Source organism: Neolamprologus brichardi, chromosome 5 (assembly GCF_056152115.1).
Source record: "Neolamprologus brichardi isolate AB-2024 chromosome 5, ASM5615211v1, whole genome shotgun sequence".
Taxonomy (NCBI): domain Eukaryota; kingdom Metazoa; phylum Chordata; class Actinopteri; order Cichliformes; family Cichlidae; genus Neolamprologus; species Neolamprologus brichardi.
Genome location: NC_142108.1, coordinates 25,451,037 through 25,472,331, shown reverse-complemented (window position 1 = coordinate 25,472,331; position 21,295 = coordinate 25,451,037). Strand labels below are relative to the sequence as shown.

Sequence of the window (21,295 nt, the reverse complement as noted above, 5' to 3'; positions counted from 1 at the left end):
GCAACATATGATGTGGCCCAAACTAAAATCCATACAAAAACCTTTTCTCAGAATCATTAAGTCAGTCTGCAAAGCAAGTGAGACAGTCTCAGTTTTTTTCAATACAAAATCTCCAAGATGTTTGAAGCAATGCACCAAACACAGACAAAATTTAGTCCAAAGTCCAAACTGGCACTGCTATTGAAGGCAAATGGTATTCATACACAAACATGGACTGGTTTTAGGCATTTTCTGAAACCGATTAAGTTATCGGTAAAGGAAAACTACTGAGTGCCTAAACCTTTTCATTTTTGCTTTTATAAGCTGGCAATTTCATAACTGTACAATTTACCATCGGGAACTTTTTATACATTTAAGCAGCTTTTTTTTTTCACTTCTTAGATATTCCTGTGATTCCACCGTCTATCTCACTCCCTCTCTGTTACATTAAGAGGCAAGCTGTCCCAGACTCAATACAACAACCTCTGTCAGAGTTTGGGTTTCTTCAATCAGCAAAAGCATTTCAATAAACACAGTGTAGCAACATTAGATGTGACAAGCTCTTTTATGTGACCTCCAACAGAAGGCTTTGCTAGTTGTACACAACTTAATCACAAAGCCCGAGACACGACAGTCCAGTTCTATTCAAGCAGCATACTGACATAAACATGTCCCAGCACCTGGGCACACCCAACTATCTGCTTGTTAACACATTGTGATCAGTATAGAAATGCAACAAATGCAGAAAAACAGATGGAAAAAAATAGTTGCGATCATGGTATTTATCAGTTAGTATTTAGCCTGAAGAAATATGAAACAGGAATTTATTTTTCATAGTGCAGTAATATATCCCATGCAAACATAGCAATACTGATATATAGCCTTCACAAATACAGAAGGTGGTGAGATGAAAGTAATATTTCTGTGTCTTCCTCTTATCTGTTGTTTGTTTTTTTTTTGGTTTTTGTTGTTGTGGTCAGTCCCTTCTTATCTTGATAACGTCAATCCTTTTATATCTTGCTCACAAGTTATTATTTTCAATGACGGCTCCTACAATGCTTAGATTCAAGAAATATGTGTAAATCAATGCAGTCAAGGCAACACTTTGACAAGTTAGTCTTCTACAACATCTTCCTTATCTTTACTGGAATGGCTATGCTTTATGAGCCCACATAGTCAACAATTTTCACAGAAAGAATTTCTCTGTTGCAGAGACGTACACATTGACTAGGTGTTATCCTCTACTTCATTTTCTATGCAGACACTATAGAAGTAAAGAGTTTCTTTCTTTTTATCTTCCTTAATGCAGAAATTAATGTTTATGTGGTAATCATAGAGGTGCCTGACAAATAGACATTTATGTAGCAGTAGTAGGGCTGGGCGATATATCGAGTTTTTTAAAAATATCGATATATTTTTATACAAGATATAAGATGTAACAATATCTTTTATATCGATATAGTCTATGTTACGTTATAATTATAGTTGTGGAGCCACAAGTTTGCCTCTCTTTCGTCCACTTTTGTCTTTACGCAACGTTACTCGGCCTCGCCTCTCCTTCACTGAACACAACTCCCCCTCCCTCCCCGATTGCTTCACCTGCAGGCAGCGTCAAGATGGACACGGCAAATCTCCGTTAACGAGTTACAGCGTATCGCCCCGTGCGTGGGGCTGGACGGCGTCAACGTGTTAACGAGCTAACCACGCTAACGAGCTAACCACGCTAAAGCCATGTACGGCCTAAAATCCTTTCATTCTCTCAAAAGTTGACAGCGCGCCTTCTGTATGAATTCTGGTTGTGCTTGATGACCGCGAACCGATTTTATGTGGTACACGGCGCTCAGTAATCTGTCAAAAAATGTTTTAGTACGACTTTGGTAAGCTACGGAGCTGCACCGGCTTGATGGATTATCGGAGCAGTACGGCTACCGAGGAGCCTCGCGGAGTGATACGTACTGTGCTTCAACATAATATTACCGTATTGTGTGTGTATAAGGACCATAAATGGCACCTGTTAAGAGACATGGTTACAAAGAGGATTTCAAACTCCAGGCTGTCAGTCACACAGTAGAAGTTGGGAACAGAGCAGCTGTGAAATCTGTCTTTGTTATTATGCTCAGCGTCTTTTAGTTTACATTTTGACTGCCCAATTTTGAGCTCTTTGTTATGCACAAAAACAACAGTTTTCTTTTAGTTATGGAGCATTATTATTTAATAAATGCTCATAATTTATTTTTGAGTAGTTTTTTTCATGTACATCTACGCTGTATGTTAATAAGTGCCCGTGTGACATCTGGGACACAGCTTTGACTAAGAACTCTCTTTTTGTTCTTACCCTGTGGCTTTAAAAAAAATATCGAGATATATATTTTATATCGCCATCCAGCTAAAAAATATCGAGATATGAATTTTGGGTCATATCGCCCAGCTCTAAGCAGTAGTAGATTCCTCTGAATAACAAGAGTACTTTCAATGACTGACTATTAAAGCTGGAAGATGTCGAAGCCCGTTGTTTTGTCTCGCTACATGTTGGATATTAAACTAAAAATGTTGTAAAGTATTTCATTTGTTTGTTGTTCACTGTAACTGTTCTCTTGACTTGTCAAGAGGATCACGTTTTTTGGAGACTGTGGATGTACCCCCTTTTGCTGACGAAAACAATTTGTCTAGTGTTATTTTCTCTGGGTTATGAGTTTTCTTATGTTTTATGAGCTTCCATTTGTTTTTTATTGAGGACAAAAGGAAATGTTATGTTGGTTCATAAGCAGAGACTCGGATGATAAGATGCAGAAGAGCAGAGGTACCTGCTATCTTTTATTATTAAAACACATGCATTCGGTCTATTGATATTTTATCATTCACTACAAACAACTCAAGGAGCAGAACCACTGACATGTTTTTCCTCACCCTGAACGTTTTAAGAAGAAAGTGATACATTTTCTTTTTCCTTTTCAAGAGAAAAGATCTTTTGAGAGGTTTGTTGGTGACTCTGAATGCTGCTTCAGTATAGGTTTCAGTGTACTTCATTATACTTACAAATATAATTTTTGCCTTTAAAATGAGAAGTCAGTGGCAAGCTCTAAACAAAAACAGAGCAGTGAAGTTTTTAGACATTTAAACCACGTGAGTGTTATCAGTATTCTGCACCTTAACTGTCTAACAGTTTGTATAAGGGATGTTTATATAAGGGACACTGGAAATTTAGATTTTTATTTGACTTACAGCATAAACACCAAGCATAATGTCATAGCTCTAGTAACAAGTAACAAGCTCTAGGTCTTGTTACTTTCTATAGTCTGCATTTTGACTTCAGTAAATGGTAAATGGCCTATATTTGTATAGCACTGTACTAGTCCCTATGGACCCCAAAGCGCTTTACACATCCAGTCATCCACCCATTCACACACTGGTGATGGCAGCTACATTGTAACCACAGACACCGTGGGGCGCACTGACAGAGGCGAGGCTGCCGGACACTGGCGCCACCGGGCCCTGTGACCACCACCAGTAGGCAACGGGTGAAGTGTCTTGCCCAAGGACCGACCGAGACTGTCCAAGCCAGGGCTCGAACCGGCAACCTTCCAATTACAAGGCGAACTTCCAACTTTTGAGCCAAGATCGCCTGATGACTTTGTTCTTATGTTTCTAGTTTAATTTCTCCTCCTGCATTTTTGTTAGTTTCCTTGTTAAGGCTCCTCATGAATGACCTTGTGCCTTTTTATAGACTTTGCCTTTTGTCTGCCCCTGCCTGCATTGTCTGCTGACTGACTGACCACTGACTGGCTGTCTGATTGGTCTCCTGTGTCCTCTGTTTGGGTCCTCCACTGCTGAAGCCATTACTCGTAATTTCTAAAATTTTTCAGCCTGCATCTTCTGAAACTGCTGCTGCATCAAGGAGCCACTCCCTTATTACTGCTTACAGTTTGTTATGAAAGTGGTCTTCATCTCTCTGTTGTGCAGAAGGTCTAGGGCATCTATGAATCCCTTTAAAAACATGACATATGAAAATGAAAGTGTTTCAGTTCTGAAGCTATATAATTTTAGAAGTAAAGCAAACAAACACTCCAAATAAACACATATGAAAAAGGTTTTTTTTTGTCAAGTGTAATCCATAAAAAATAACTAAATAAAAGACTCCTACACAGTGCAACATACACCAGTCTTCTGCTGATGACAAAATATGACATATTAGCTTCACTACAACCCCTAACCCAGTTTTGAAGGTAAACATATTTGATGCAATACAGAATAGTACAAGATTCAAGATGGGTTCAACTCCGATGCCTTATTTAAGTGTACTCGTAATTCTCCCTGAATCAGGAGGGCATGCCACCTCATCCTTATTGCATTTTAGTTTGTAGAGCCTTAAATTTGTGTACTGACTGGCATTCATCAATTTTACAAACCAAATATACTCACGGGTTGTTTTTTTGTTTGTTTGTTTTTTAACTTTTATTGAAAAAGTGGCACAGCATACTTTGTCATGCAATTTGTGCCACCCATGAAATTGGCTTCTATTACGCTGATCACACATTTGGTGCAATGTCCCTTTCTTTATCTATTTGTGCCCACGAGTGCTCTCCCGCTGTCCATGAAATACATAAACTTGGCTTTCAGTTGCTGTGTTGGCTCCATGTGTTGTGACCTCTTGCTGTTTTTTCAAAGTTTACCCCTGCTGTCCTTGCTACATCATCATTGCCTCCAACTGTAGCCTCAGAGGCTAAACACCCACTGCAAGATTTTTCTTCTGAAACCATGTTTCATTTACTGAATGTAATTTATACCTTGATGCCAGAACAGTATGCATGAGGGAAGAGGCGTTAAGGACATGGAGTAGCACATTACAAGATGCAGTTTGCCAGCTTACTTGTTCAAAACTGGTTCATTCATTTTCATTTTGTCTTCATGTGTTTCTATTGCTTTTAGCTCAAGTCAGGCAAAAGGGTACTATATTCCTAAATGCCATTTTGGTTTGGTTTGTATAGAACTGAATTGTATTGTCTTGCAAATATTTCAACACCCTAAACGCACAGTAATGTCATTTAATGGTAATACAAAACACTACAACTAGTTAACCATAACTAACTAAGCAATAAAGACTAGCCATTTGTTTGGGGGAAAAAAGAAAGTTATGTGTTAGATCAGCTGTCCCCAACCTTTTTTGCGCCAAGGACCGGTTTATGTCCGACAATATTTTCACGGACCGGCCTTTTATTTATCCACGACACCTTAAAAAAAAAAACAGTACCAGTACAAAAAAAAAAAAGATTTATTCATAACACACGGGAAAAGATCCTGGGAAAGATCCTGAGTTAACGATAAAAACGATAAAAATAAAAAAATAACAGTAAAAACCCTGAAAACCATAAATTTCACACCCGAGCCTCAACTCTCGCAGCCCGGTACCAAACGACTCATGGACCGGCCTTGGGGTTGGGGACCGCTGGGTTAGAAGATGGGCGGTTGTCTATGTTTATTCCTCTTTAACCTGCTCTTTAAAGCCAAGATGTTTCTGTATATTTACATTCTGGTGCAACAATGAGCATCACAAATCCACTAGAATCAAAATTTAAGTAAACAATAAGAAGCATAGAGGCTTTTGTTTAACTCATTTAATTAGAATTGTAGGTAGAGGTAACACATTCACAGAAGTTACCAAAGCAGGCAGCATACCCATGAATTCTGCAAGCTGATTGTACAGGTATAAATGTTTCCTTGTCAAGCTACAATCAAATAGTCAACTTTTTTGATCTTTGTTCATTGGGTAGGTTTTCCATTTTCACGATTCAGAGAATCAGGAGGATTCAAAATCAAATGTAAGCAAAAAGTACCTTAAGCAGTTTCTGATGTAAAATGTAAGTGAAAGTGAAAAATAAAAAAACTGCTGAAAACTTTTAGTTTAAAATTAACTAGATGATTCTGTAAATTATTTGATTGGTTGTCTGTCTCTCTGTGTTAGCCCTGCGACAGACTGACGACCTGTCCAGGGTGTACCCCGCCTCTCACCCTATATTAACTGAGATAGGCGCCAGCCCACCCTGATGAGGATAAGCGGCAAAGAATGGACGGCTAGATTTTTTACCTGGTATGTTTCATCTTGGGTCAAGCTTTTTAACTGGTTGCCTAAAGCCCTCCTTTAACGCGCATAAGTAATTTCCAAACACTATTTGCCATTCCTGCTTGGAGTTCTAATTAGTGCTCCCGAAGTGTTTGCGGGAGTCATTTCTTTGACGGCACATCGCCGAGCTGTTAGTATCTCTTCTTTCACAGCCTGCTTGTACTCAATTGTGTTTTTGTCTCAAGTGGTCAAACAAGTTTATTTTTTTTACACCTTTAGTAGGAAGAGATTTCTTGTATATTTTGGAAAGTACTGTGCTTTACCGGAAGTTGCTGAAGTAGCTCCATTTTAGACAGTGAATCATTGGTGACTAATACACAGCTCTTGCCCTTGTGCCCGGGCTTGCTTGTTGAACATAAACGCATAGAATTGCTATAGCAGTGATATTGATTTATGACATTTTATGCAGAAATTAACACCAGAATTCCCACAGATGCTATGATATGGCCCAGCTTATCTTCTTTTGATGCTTCTTGTAAAACACTGTATAGACAATAGTCCTGCTGTTTTGCAATTTCAGGTCTAGTTTTTCCACAAGAACTCCACACACAGGGTCTTTTTAATTAAGCGCTGTTTACATGCTGCAAACACAATGTTTTGTTTCTTATTTATGCTTGCTAATGGTAATAGTATAAAATATATATAGCCACTATGACTTTTCACAGCACAGCATTGGCCACCCCCATGTTTTATTTTAGACCCAGAAGTTACCGTGTTAGGATTAAAGAGTGGAGTGCTAATTTATCAGCCATTGCTAGCAATCTTGGTTAGCAAGCTTCATTCACAAACTGTACAACTGCAACACACAAGTACATACATCTGCTGATTAATGCAAAGTAAAGGGCTAATAAGTAAAGGGCTAAAAACAGAAACACAAACTTCTTACTCCACAGCAGGTCAAGTTGTTTTGAAGGGGGAAACTATTGTAGCTATCCAAGGTGAGAGCTAGCGCAAAGACTCCTGGAACTGCTCAAGCTGATGTTCATGCGTTAGTTATTTCAGTCCAGTGATTTGCAGCTGTTCATGTGGTACTGAGTGCAGCTAGCAATGGCCAACATGACTGAGACTGCTGTGGCAGTTAATGAGATCTGGTGATTTGAATTTAATAACGAAACACATTCACTGCGAGTATAGATTGGGACTTACCTCCTTTCATCTGAATTTGCAAAACTATTCCAGGGTGTAAATAAGCTTTCTAATGCTCTCAAGTTAGGCATTTTAATATAGAAATCTGGTTTCTCCTTTGGAGCCAAGCTAAAGTGTCATGGCTTTTGTTATTAAGATTTCCTGTGCCCTTTTTAAAATGATATTTTGGATTATGTGTAGTTTCTAAGTTCGATTGTAATTTAGTCCTCAGTTTGATTTCATGTCTATTTTCAACTAGCATTATGTTTGGGGTTATTTTGTTTAGTCTGTTATTTGTCTTAGCCTTCTTGCCTTCCTTTTCTTTGAATTCACTGAAACAGTGACTAAGTGTTTTATTTTATTCATGTGTTGTGTTGAGCTTTGCTTCCCCTTGTCTTGTTAGATTTTGTCCATCTGTGTCTCATTTTACCCCCAGCTGTGTCTTCTCTCCCCATTTACCTCATCTGTGTTATTAAGCCCCGTTTTCCTCAGTTTCTTGTCACGTCCTCCCCACGTGGTAGTGTGTTTTCCTTGCACCACTTGCACTTGTTAGTTTTTCTTTCTTTCCTACTTTTCTAATTTTTTTCTAGATTATTAGCCTGGCTGATGCCTTTGTTTTGGATCAAGAAATCTTTTATAAATTTTCCTTTTGAGGTTACATTCAATCTCATGCATCCTGCATTTGGATCTGCTGCCAACACCATAACAAGACAGAGGCACAGAGAGGAACCACAGTTTTTGCCACTTCTGGCTTAATCTTTCAGTTCCAGATGCTGCACCTTTGCACATAGAGTTGAAATCACAGCTAAGACATTTTCTTTAACGTATGTTTATGATCATGTTTCTTTCCACATTTGTGGTCATGAAACCCAGTCTAAGATTTGATTTGCAATTGATTTGATCATTTGGGACAGTCCAAGCTACTACCAACCACTGCTCACCTGAGCAGTTTAATACATTTAAATCAAACTCTGATCAGTTTTCCTCCTTGGTGAAGTTTACTTATACAAATGTGAATACAGTAATCAGATTTGGTTGTGGCAAATCTCAGTGCAGTTGTGTGACAACTTCAGAGCAATTCAGTTATAGTGAGAACATGAACCAACCTTGCACCAATACAGCTATACACTGCAAAACTGAGCTAAAGGCAGCCGGCTGTAAGTTTGTTGCCTTCTGGGAAGTTACTTTTACTGTAGATATGCAGAGAACACAAACTGTAAAAAGGAAAACAAATGCTTACAGTAAATGTTTCTTGCTAGTTCAGAACACAGCGCCTTCGTCCTTCAATTACTTTTTTGGTCTCGCCCCAGGCATATGGCCAATAAGTGGAGTTAATGTTTTCATGTGGTTTATAGTGCTGCGTTTTGGTTCACTTGGAGTTTTTCTGCATGAAAAGAAACCAAACCACTGAAAAAACTACAAGTTTACAAACTTGGCAACTCATCCGAACCAGTAGACAAACTAGGTGTGACAGCACCCACCAAAAACTGGACTTCCTATGTTTGGCGCTTTTTTTTTTTTAACTTAGTTGTTGAGATTTACTATTGATAGACACGGAAAAATAACAAAAGAAAAGACAAACAGGTAAACATTGGTTGTTGGTCTGTGACAGTAATGTATTTTGACTGATGCAGCTGAATGCATCTGTAGTAAAGTCTCAGGAGGGTTATACAATTCTGGGCACAGCCCAAGCGCTTTCTGTTCACCTTACTGCTTAATTAATCAACACTTTTGTCCCTTGAGTAGTCCAGGCTCAAACTATCAATTTTGAATGTGTGCTCGCCTATCAGCAACCTTGATTATCAAAGCGATCATGAAACCAAAAAGAACGCTCTCTGATTAATAATGAATGCCAAGAGAGAGACAAAGAGACAGGGAGACATACCTCACAAACTGTGACAGGCACTGCAAATACTTCTTAAGTTACCAAGTGAACATCTAAACATAGTGTAGATATATGAGAAGAATTTAAATATGCATAATCTGTTGCATTATGTAAGCACACTATTTTTTTGTACGTATCATCAGTGTTTGATAATTTGATATAGGAGAAATATTTCCTTTTGAGCAAGGACTCAGAAAATCAGGCTACACTTTCCCTGACATTGTGGTTGACCACTGTCTATTGAAACTATTTGGTATAGGATGCTTGCTCAAGGGGAGCATTTTAGTAGTGAAGTAATACAAAACTTGGAGTAATTGAGATACTTTTTGTCTGCACAAATCTGCTTTTCTTTCATTACTGGGGCATTATTCTAATGTCCACAGATATCAGCTCACACGAAATTGCCTCTAGACAAATACAGATTTTATGCTGTTGTGCACCATAGAGTGCACGAAGGAAAAATGGTGCACATTGGATTTTGCAGCGATATGGAGGATATATGGATTACATGTGCACTTGCTCGATAAAAGATGTGAGCAGTTGGATGTGCAGTACAAGGCAGCAGGTAAAGTTTCAAGTCCAATGATAGCTTGAAAAGTTTTTCAAAGTGTTGTTCTAGCGTAAAAACACATTCAACCATTAACTAATGTCTCAGCTCTCAATACAGTATGTTTACAGCGATATGATCCACTATAATTTTCTCTGCAGGCATAAATCTTAAAAGTTTGATACAGTTTTTCAAACGTTGACATCGTTTTTTCACATTTTGCATGGAGAGATTGCTTCTGTACATGCTCATGTGTCACTGCCACAATCCATTTGGATGTACTGACACTGACAGCACATCTAGTCTCCCCTGCTGACTTGAGTGCTTTATTGAGCTACGCTCAGTATGGGCTTTGGATCTCAAATGTGAAGCAAGTGTGCACAGTAAGCCAACCATGAGTGGCGTAAGCTGTCTTCCTCCAAGATCTCTGTCTCCCTTTATCTCTGTCTCTCTTCCTCTCTCCCTCTTTCTCTCTCCCTCGCTCACTCTCTCATTCTCTGTTGTTGTGATGAGCCACTGCAGTGGGAAAAGGACTTTGATCCACTGGCTTGACAGCAGCCTGCCAAATTCCCTCTCCCCACGCAAAAATGCACAGATCCTGCCTTCCAGCAGCAGGGCCCACTTATTTGTAATCTCATAGATTACTGTCCCCAGGCTTAACTATAATGAGCCACAAACATCCAAGAAAAACATGTTATTTTTCACTCTAACTTTCAGGTGTAGTATAAAGAAGACTTACAGTAAACCAGGACATGGAATACATGTATTTTGCGGTGTGCTGTAGCATATGCTACAATCACAGCAGAGGAGAATTAATCTGCGATTACAACCAAAATGTGTGGTGGACACTGGATGTTATTTTCATCTGAATTATTCTTTATATGTTTTTTTTTTCTCTTTTCAGATGTATTGAATTAAATTGATTAGGAGAACCAGTCAGGAATCAATTTCCTTTCGAAGACTTTGGATTAAACAGGCCACTGCAAATAATCTAATTCTTTGCTCAGATGAAGTTCTTGTATAGTTAATTAGAAGTGTTTTAATCAAAAGAATTAAGCAAAGAATTGTTGACAGGACAACAAAGCACACCAAGATGGAGTCACGAGAGAGCAAATACTTGCCTGGGATTGCTTGAGGTAGATATTAAAATCACAGCAACAATTATAGTCTGCAGGAACACAAAGCAAAGGAAAACTAGCAGGAGGACTCTAATATCCATTAGTAAAGAGAAGAAGAGTTAATCAGAGAGGAATGGGCTGCCATAAACACATTTTTGTCATCCCCTATGCAGATGAAAACATATTGATGCCATCTTAATATCTTATTTTCAAAAATCAAGTCTTATAAAGAAGCAGTTACACTTTTTAGCAGTTTGCTGATTAATTTATGAAAAGGCAGAGGTATAAGCAATATGACCTTGAACCTTGTTAGTCTTCTTCCCAATACTCAACCCAGGAGGATCCCATTTCCATTCTTTATTTATTTTGCTTGAATGACAAAATCTCATAACCCAGAAGTTAGAATTTTTCATTTTTCCTCTGTAGTCCCTGCTGCCTTGAGAATGTCCCTTAGGAAAATGTCTTGGTAATAAAAAAAAAATAAATAAATAAATAAAACCAAATAAAAGAAGGGGGGGGGGGGGGGGGGCATAATACATTTCCTGTATATGCCTGGGTTTGTAAGGCAGGATGGCTCAAGAAAATTAAAGAAAAATGTCATTCAATAGGTAGTGTCTAATATTTTTCCACACACTGTCCTTTTATCCCCACAGGCAGTTTTCCTGCAAGCAATAAAAAATGCTGACCATTCACTAAACCCCAGCCCAGTCTGAATTCACCCTCTATTTTAACCACAACTGCCACAGAACATGAAAAAGTAAATAATGGTTACTTAGGCATCTCTAATATTGGATGCACTCACCTCTGACAAATTGTAATTTAGATTTACACACAATGCTGAAAACAGCTTTTCCTTCTTTCTTCAGAGTACATTAGCCAGGTCAGCATGACTTTTGGAGGGCTGTGGGGATGGCAGTTAGTGTTAGCATTGCAGGTGAAGGCTACTATGGAGAGAGATACTATAGGAGGTGGATTTTCTTTTTAAGCAGGCTCTAAATGCTTTTTATGATCTTAGTAGGGGCAAATAGACCATTTCAGGGAAACAGCTACCTGTGAAGAGAGATACCAGTTCACACACATTTCCAGACTATTTTGATTTCACGAGAAGAAATATAAAGTCAAATGTCTGATATTCTGAAATAAACTAATTAGATCAAGCAACAGCATCATGATCCTATGGACAGTTTTCACCTGGTTGTTATTGCACAGATATCTGCTCAAAGTTGAGGTCAAGTGCTTATTTAAGTTTAGTTGTCAACCTCACTCAGTAGAATAATTTTTAGGTTAAATAAGAAAAGTTTAAGCATTCAGACATATGCACACATATAGTAGGACCCCAGGAAGTGGTCAAGTACCTGCCCCTTAGCCACTTCCTTGATAAGTACCCTTTCTAATGGCACTAATAAAGGTTTCTCACATCTACTGTAACACCGTGAGGAATATTGGAATGATTTTTGACTAGTATATGTCTGAGCACATAATAACAGCCTGTAGAGGACTACTTTCTTGCATTTGTGCAATATCTCTAAAATTAGAAATACCCTGTCTCTAATAAAACTAGTTAATCTATTTATTATTTCTAGCTTTAACTAATGTAATTCATTATTATCGGGCTGCCCTAAAAACTCCCTGAAAAGCCTTCATGAGCCTGGTTCTGTTGGAGGTCTTTTATTGTCAAAATGGAGTTTTTTCTTCCTGCTGTCACAAAGTGATTGCTCATATCACAGATAGTTGGGGTTTTCCCTTTATTACTGTGGGACCTTTACCTTACAATATTAAGTACCTTGAACTGACTGTTGTGATTTGGTGGTACATAAAACTAAATCGAACTGAGTTTTTTGTTTTGTTTTTTTAGGATTTTTTTTCCAGTTTCTATTTTATTATTTAATATTTATTGTTAAATTTGACCCACTGAATCAACCCGCAGTTAAAAGCATCTAATGCCCAACATTTGTATTTTGTAGTTCTGCTGGATGCATGTACTCCATCTGCTGCTTTCACATTCCTTGCCAACCAGCTACACATGCCATTCAAGTGCCCTGAGGAGCAGCCTCACATCTTAGACCTGCTTTTACTGGTGACAACAAGGTAACAATAGTGTTTTCACTTGCCTTGTCCATGTTTGTTATGTTATGAAATGAAATACTGTAACAACATGTCAATACAACCCACTATTAGCTTATAAAAGCAAGCTAGTATAATTTAAAATGCACACGTGAACTCCATTAGGCCCTTTGTCTGACAACAGAAAGAATTAGGGGAAAATTAGTCTGTGCAAATATTGAGATGTCAGAAATGTTAGTTCCCGACCTATCCGTCTGGAGACATACGTGTCAACTGTAAATCTTAAAGGTGTTCCATTATTTTCCATGCTTAAATTTTTTTGATTATTTATTGTGAATTCACAGCCACACACGGTGGTGGTTGAAAGCAAAATACACACATCCACTCATGGTGTGTGCACAAGTAAACCAGATGTCTGGGCACTGGCTGTGCTCCTCAAGAAAGAGCTTTCTTTTTGAGTGAATTGTTCAGTGGTACAAGAAAGGCAAAACAATAGCTCAAAGTCAAAGTTTGCGTGAGAGTTCAAGAGACATGAGTAGCAGCATGTTGTGTGTAAGTGGAAGCCTGACCTGCTTAACAACAGAAAGCCAGAGATGACAGTTTGTGCACAATGCCCCAACTAGTGTGAATAATTCGTGCTATATCTGACTGAAATGTTACCATGTATTCATAGAGGCGCAAAACAGCAAGTCCAACACCTAGTGTGCACTTAAAATCAGCTTGAAGTGCCGCTGTCTGTATAATTTCTTTTTTGCCTTAAATATTATACATTATTTTCATCATCATTTTGTTTTATTTTTTATTTAACCGCAAATTATTTTTAATGCTTCATTTGAGTATAACTGGGCTACATGTTGTTTAACAAAGGGCTTTAATGAATGTAAAAATACAACAACCAAAAAACAGCTGAACTGTATTTGCAGATCTTAGAAGTTTTAAATGATATTTGTTATACAGTATGCCCTTGAAGTGGCATATAGGAAGAAGAATAAAGCAACTTCATCTTCACTTTTGAAGTACATGCTGTATACAAAGCGATTTCGACTTTAGTCTGGTGCAATCAGCATGAGTTTAACACAAAATCAGACACAGACTGACATTTAAGATTGTTAAGGGCAGGAACATTTTGTGATCTATCAAAAATCTCGCTTTCCTTTTATTTCTCACCCAAACTGCAATGTGCTATAATTTTGTAAAGCTTTCTAAAATTGCAAATTCATTACTGATTGGGTTGTTAAAACTATTTGAGTGCTATGAAATATCATTTTGCATAGCAACACAGCCCATGAGCTCAGTGGTATAAGGGTAATTTGTAATATATGACATTAATAGATGTCTAACCACAGTGGCAGCGCATTATAGCAATAGCCCATCAGTCAGCTCTCAAGTCCTGATCTGGAAGTGTGCACCCTTAACCTTTTTCACCCATGTGACTGATGACTTGTTTAGCCCTGTCCATGCAGAGCTGCAGTAAAGAAAGCATTGTCCTTTTCTGCTCAGGAGTGAAAGCTAGCTTCTGACCACTATTATAAGCCTAGGCTTTCAGTGACCTTATGTCGAATCTGGAAAATTCACCTCTGCAAGCTGTGAAGCACGTATTAGACCTTGACCTCAGAAGTTGGAAAGTTGGCTAGAACAAATTCAAAACTTGCTGGACAGCAGAAAAAGTGCATATTTCCACATCCTACAAACTCAAAAATCAATCTGGTATTGTGGTACAAGTAGTTAGCTCCCAAAAAAATTTAAAAAAAGGTTTAAATCTGACCCATTATTTGTGTGCATCAGCAATCACAAGGAAGTGCTACATCACAGAATTCATTTCATATCACACATGACATTTTGATATGTGGGTTTTTGTGATTACAGAATATGAGGTGGAAAATGAGTTTTGAAAGCCAGCAGTCTCAGGACCTGCCAAAGCAATCAGTGAATCATATTGATCAGCAACCCTATCAATCACGGCAGACCTATTATGGTGAAACAGGGCTGCAGAGATCATATCTCATTATTCGAACCCAGCCTTTAAATACAATGTCCAGCGAAGCAATTATTTCACTTCAAAAAAAAATTCAAATGAGGCAGCTGCTGTTTGTGCAACATATGCAATGGATGAGTCACAGGCGCTGATCAGCTGACATGGTCAAGGTGCCAGGTATTAGGGGATGTGAGGGACAGGATGTATTAGTGGAAAGCATGATGAGTGTGACCCCTTCCTCCAGCAGAGACACAAAGCGACAACAAGTACTTGGCACCAGCCTCGCACTGATTGACTTGTCTCCACAGTGGCTCATATAAGTCTCTGTCACCATTTGGCATACCATGCCAACATCGGACCATTAACGTTGTTGTTTTTGCCACACAGCATTAAAATGCAATCAGTGTGACTTATTGTGGTCAGTTACGCATTAAGACAGGATCACCACTTCTCAGACCATTTACTTGATGCTGAACTCCAATTACTATGAAGGTCATTGAAATGCCCATTTTTTCCAGATGTCTATACCTGCTGTAGGAATGGGCCAGCAGAAGGGTTCAAGACCGGACAGAAAATTACCTTTAGTGTTGTTTGTATTGTTGTTATGAACTAAAATTTTCAGTCTTCATTTTTCTGTTCTATTTATACAGTTCTTTCAAAAACCTTGAATAATACAGTAAGAGTATAGTGTAATTATTAGTTACTAGAAATACACAATACATCACAGAATGTGCACTTGTTAAATTAAGGTATGCAGGTACAAAATGAGTTCATGAATAAGAGCTTTTTGGACAAATTAAAGATTGTTATGATTAAATTAATTAGTATTAGTTTGTAATTTCTTTGTTTCTTGGACATTGTGTAGATTATCACAAATAAATAACTGCAAAGTGGGGTGTGCGTAATTATTCAGCCCCCTTTGGTCTAAGTGCAGTCAGTTGCCCTTAGACAAATTTAAAGCAGGCTTAGGCTACAAAAAGATTTCCCAAGCCTTGAACATCCCACGGAGCACTGTTCAAGCGATCATTCAGAAATGGAAGGAGTGTGGCACAACTGTAAACCTACCAGGACAAGGCCGTCCACCTAAACTCACAGGCCAAACAAGGAGAGCGCTGATCAGAAATGCAGCCAAGAGGCCCATGGTGACTCTGGACGAGCTGCAGAGATCTACAGCTCAGGTGGGGGAATCTGTCCATAGGACAACTATTAGTCGTATTATTATTATTTGTAAAAAATGTTTGGAATCATGTATGATTTTCATTCCACTTCTCACGTGTACACCACTTTGTATTGGTCTTTCACGTGGAATTCCAATAAAATTGATTCATGTTTGTGGCTGTAATGTGACAAAATGTGGAAAAGTTCAAGGGGGATGAATACTTTTGCAAGCCACTGTAAACCTATAGAGATAAACAGTAGCTAACCTGACTAAATAAAGGTCAAGTACCTACAACTTACAAATACTTAATGATAAAAATCACCAGTGTTCTAATCTAAACAACATTTAAACATTTATCTTACTAAAGATTATTTATTATTTTTAGTTCAATAAATCTCCCAATATAGTAAATATGACACACTTTTGACTGCCAACAAGAACTTGGGGTGAGCATGATACAACACTTCTAACGTTTAAAGTCCAAACAATCATTAGGATTTGGCCTCACAGATAGATATTGATATAGTCAGGTGCCTACTATTATTTGTTTGTTTTCTTTTTAACTGCAGAATTATCATTTAATTGCATATTTTTATTTAATTTTTACATTATTATCAGATAGCAGACCCCATTAACAGAATCATTTACCAATAAAAAAAAGTTTCATAACAGTGTCACTCCTACTGTGTCATCATAAAGTTGCCTGTATCCAGGGACTAAAACATTTGCTAAATTTTAATTGGTATTATCACATCCAGGCAATATGTTTGCTTATTTTCCAGTAATTTTGCCTTGAGATATGTTTTACTGAATTAGGACAGTCGTTTTCATATTCCTAAGAAACACCAATAATGAACAGGGAGAATGGCAAACATATTAAAATTGCATTTTATCTCTTAAAATAGCCTGAGGTTATACATGCACAGTGTTTGTTTTTTCTTTCTGTGGAATAGACAAAATGATTTTACTGTTCTTCTTCACATGGACTCTATCACCACTGTGCATTTGAAACAAGAATATGAAGAAGAATATGAAAAACAACATAACTGACATGTCTTTTGTCCAGTATGAATTTGCTTGTTCAGACAATTAGTTATGAATTATGTTAGTGTCACGGCTGGCGGGGTGAGCCGTGTGGTGTGGAGGAAACGGAGGACCCAAAATGCAGACAGCCGATATGATGATTTGAGTGAGGGTTTAATTTACAGTGTACAAATAACAGAAGTGAGGGCAGGACAGAACATAAACCTAAACTGGGTGAGCTAAATAACAAACCGGATCATACAAATGGGGTGGGAGGCAGAGAGACACAGACGAGGAACAGACACCATGAAACACAGACGAGCCGACAACGAACACAGACCGACACCCACTATAAATACACACACCAGGTAATCAGGAAATGGCACACAGGAGGGGACACAGCTGGAACTAATGGACATAACGAGACACAACCCTACAAAGTAAAACAGGAAACACACAGACTGTTTTACATAACAACACGAGGACATGAACAGAGCACCGAGGGAGACGCAGGTAGGGAAGATAAACACAACCAAACACCAACAACCAATACAAGATCAGAAATAAACTAGAAAGTGATAATCATAAACTGAAAGCGCTGGGTCACCGACCCAGGACCATGACAGTACCCCCCCTCCAAGGGCTGGCTCCAGACAGCCCAAAACAAAAACAGACGATCAACCCAGGGCGGGCGGCGGGGGGTCCAGGACGGAGGGACCACAATCAAACAAAAAACAAGCCCCAGTGGGCCAAACTAATTGTCCAAAACACAACACATACTGGAGTTCCTGAACAGGGTCCCAAAACATGGTTCAGGAGGCCGGCCCGGAGGCTGACAACACAGGTCCAAAAGCCGACTGCGCGGAAGGCAGCGGCGGCGAAGTGGAAACAGTTCAGGAGGCCGACCGTGCACACGGCAGCGGCGGCGAAGTGGAAACAGTTCAGGAGGCCGACCGTGCACACGGCAGCGGCGGCGAAGTGGAAACAGTTCAGGAGGCCGACCGTGCACACGGCAGCGGCGGCGAAGTGGAAACAGTTCAGGAGGCCGACCGTGCACGCGGCAGCGGCGGCGAAGTGGAAACAGTTCAGGAGGCCGACCGTGCACGCGGCAGCGGCGGCGAAGTGGAAACAGTTCAGGAGGCCGACCGTGCACGCGGCAGCGGCGGCGAAGTGGAAACAGTTCAGGAGGCCGACCGTGCACGCGGCAGCGGCGGCGACGGCGAGAAAACAGTTCCGGAGGCCGGCCGCGGCGGCGAAGATGCCCAACATGCGGCCCGGCAGATGACCGACGATGTTGAGGCGGCAGTTTGAGACCTGAAGGCTGCGTGGCCTTCGCAGCACCAGACGAGACGGAAGCTGAACCAGCACCAGACGAGACGGAAGCTGAACCAGGACCAGACGAGACGGAAGCTGAACCAGGACCAGACGAGACGGAAGCTGAACCAGGACCAGACGAGGCTGATGCAGAGGCTGGACCAGACGAGGCGGATGCAGAGGCTGGACCAGACGAGGCGGATGCAGAGGCTGGACCAGACGAGGCGGATGCAGAGGCTGGACCAGGCGACGCGGATGCAGAGGCTGGACCAGGCGACGCGGATGCAGAGGCTGGACCAGGCGACGATGAAGCCGGAGCTGGACCAGGCGACGATGAAGCCGGAGCTGGACCAGGCGACGATGAAGCCGGAGCTGGACCAGGCGACGAAGAAGCCGGACCAGGCGACGGCGAGGATGAAGACACGGCTGCTGCAGCCGGCGAGGATGAAGACACGGCTGCTGCAGCTGGCGAGGATGAAGACACGGAGGCTGCAGCTGGCGAGGATGAAGACACGGAGGCTGCAGCTGGCGAGGATGAAGCCACGGAGGCTGCAGCTGGCGAGGATGAAGCCACGGAGGCTGCAGCTGGCGAGGATGAAGCCACGGAGGCTGCAGCTGGCGAGGATGAAGCCACGGAGGCTGCAGCTGGCGAGGATGAAGCTGCTGTTGCTGCCGGTGGTGTGGATGAAGCTGCTGTTGCTGCCGGCGGCGTGGATGGAGCGGCAGCCGGCGAGGATGATGAGGCTGCAGCTGGCGGCTGGACGGGCTCCTCGGGATCTCCAGCTGACGAGGCAGAAGACTGGACGGGCTCCTCGGGCCCTCCAGCTGACGAGGCAGAAGACTGGACGGGCTCCTCGGGCCCTCCAGCTGACGAGGCAGGAGGCTGGACGGGCTCCTCGGGCCCTCCAGCTGACGAGGCAGAAGACTGGACGGGCTCCTCGGGCCCTCCAGCTGACGAGGCAGGAGGCTGGACGGGCTCCTCGGGCCCTCCAGCTGACGAGGCAGGAGGCTGGACGGGCTCCTCGGGCCCTCCAGCTGACGAGGCAGAAGACTGGACGGGCTCCTCGGGCCCTCCAGCGGACGAGACAGAAGGCTGGACGGGCTCCTCGGGCCCTCCAGCTGACGAGGCAGAAGACTGGACGGGCTCCTCGGGCCGTCCAGCTGACGAGGCAGGAGGCTGGACGGGCTCCTCGGGCCCTCCAGCGGACGAGACAGAAGGCTGGACGGGCTCCTCGGGCCCTCCAGCTGACGAGACAGGAGGCTGGACGGGCTCCTCGGGCCCTCCAGCGGACGAGACAGGAGGCTGGACGGGCTCCTCGGGCCCCCCAGCGAAAACAGTCTCAGAACCAGTGGGCACTGGAGCCCCTGGCAGGGACGGATCAGAACCAGCAGGCGCACGGGCCTCTGGCAGGAACAGATCAGAACCAGCAGGCGCACGGGCCTCTGGCAAACACAAGGCTGACTGCAGCTGCACCGAGCATTGACTCAGCTCAGGCAGCGACAGCCGGGTGCAGTCCTCAGCTGGCTTCTTTACCTCCAGGGGTCCAGAGTCTGCTGGGGGCTGAAACCCAGCCTCTGGGGAGGCCCTGGAGTGCATCTCAGAACTGGCCAGCTCTTGAGGAGTGTTTTCAGGATTGTGTGGTTTGTCTCTCTGCAAAAAATACTTAGAAAAAGAGTCCAAAACGGGAGGCAGAGACGCAGCCTGCTGTACAGAGGGAGTCGGTGAAGATGGCATAGATGACTGGGCTAGTGGGGATACCGGGGGCCGAGCTGAATGCTGCTGTGCAGCTAAACGAGCTTGCGGCTGTGCAGCTAAACGAGCTTGCGGCTGTGCAGCAGGCTCAAAAAACACAGCCCCGGTATAAACCGTCACAAGTTCTGGTGAAACAGAAAGAGTGTCTTGTCCACTCACCACAGCCGGCCGCTCAGAAATCCCCAGGTCCGACTGTGGCGAGGAGCGTCGGCAGCGTGAGCGCCGTTTCCCCCTTGAAGGCTGGGTTGACGGGCCGGGCAGAACATCCTCTGTCGGAAGTGAAGCATGAGTTGCAGGGTGGGTGGTAGCAGCCGGGGGGTGAAGACGGAGCTCGTTCAGAATGAAATTCTGTGCGAGCGGGTGGAGTGAGTCCAGTAGCCAGGAGTGAGCAAAGATTAAGTGCTGTAGCCTGGCTTCTACAGCGCGGTGAAATTCCTCCCCCTCATGTTCCAGCCACAGGTTAACTAACCTTGAAACGGAGTCAATCACCCCCTCCCGAAACTCCTGGGAAGGTGCGGATGCTGCTGGGTCCATGTTTGGTCGGCTCGTACTGTCACGGCTGGCGGGGTGAGCCGTGTGGTGTGGAGGAAACGGAGGACCCAAAATGCAGACAGCCGATATGATGATTTGAGTGAGGGTTTAATTTACAGTGTACAAATAACAGAAGTGAGGGCAGGACAGAACATAAACCTAAACTGGGTGAGCTAAATAACAAACCGGATCATACAAATGGGGTGGGAGGCAGAGAGACACAGACGAGGAACAGACACCATGAAACACAGACGAGCCGACAACGAACACAGACCGACACCCACTATAAATACACACACCAGGTAATCAGGAAATGGCACACAGGAGGGGACACAGCTGGAACTAATGGACATAACGAGACACAACCCTACAAAGTAAAACAGGAAACACACAGACTGTTTTACATAACAACACGAGGACATGAACAGAGCACCGAGGGAGACGCAGGTAGGGAAGATAAACACAACCAAACACCAACAACCAATACAAGATCAGAAATAAACTAGAAAGTGATAATCATCAACTGAAAGCGCTGGGTCACCGACCCAGGACCATGACAGTTAGTAGTGTTGACAAATGTAGGACTTAATTATCATTATCAAAAAGCTCTTTGTTACAGTAGGAAATGTTGAAAAAACAGTGATTATTGTTTTTAAAATCTATCACAACCAAGGCTCTTTAAGGATTTGCTCTAGAGATTAAGA

The 21,295-nt window shown here is 42.0% G+C and overlaps 1 pseudogene; it reads right to left on the bottom strand.

Moving 5' to 3' along the window:
• Positions 1 to 20,594, bottom strand: part of LOC148102803 (uncharacterized) — a 48,538-nt pseudogene extending 27,944 nt beyond the window's left edge.
• Positions 20,595 to 21,295: the final 701 nt, after the last annotated feature.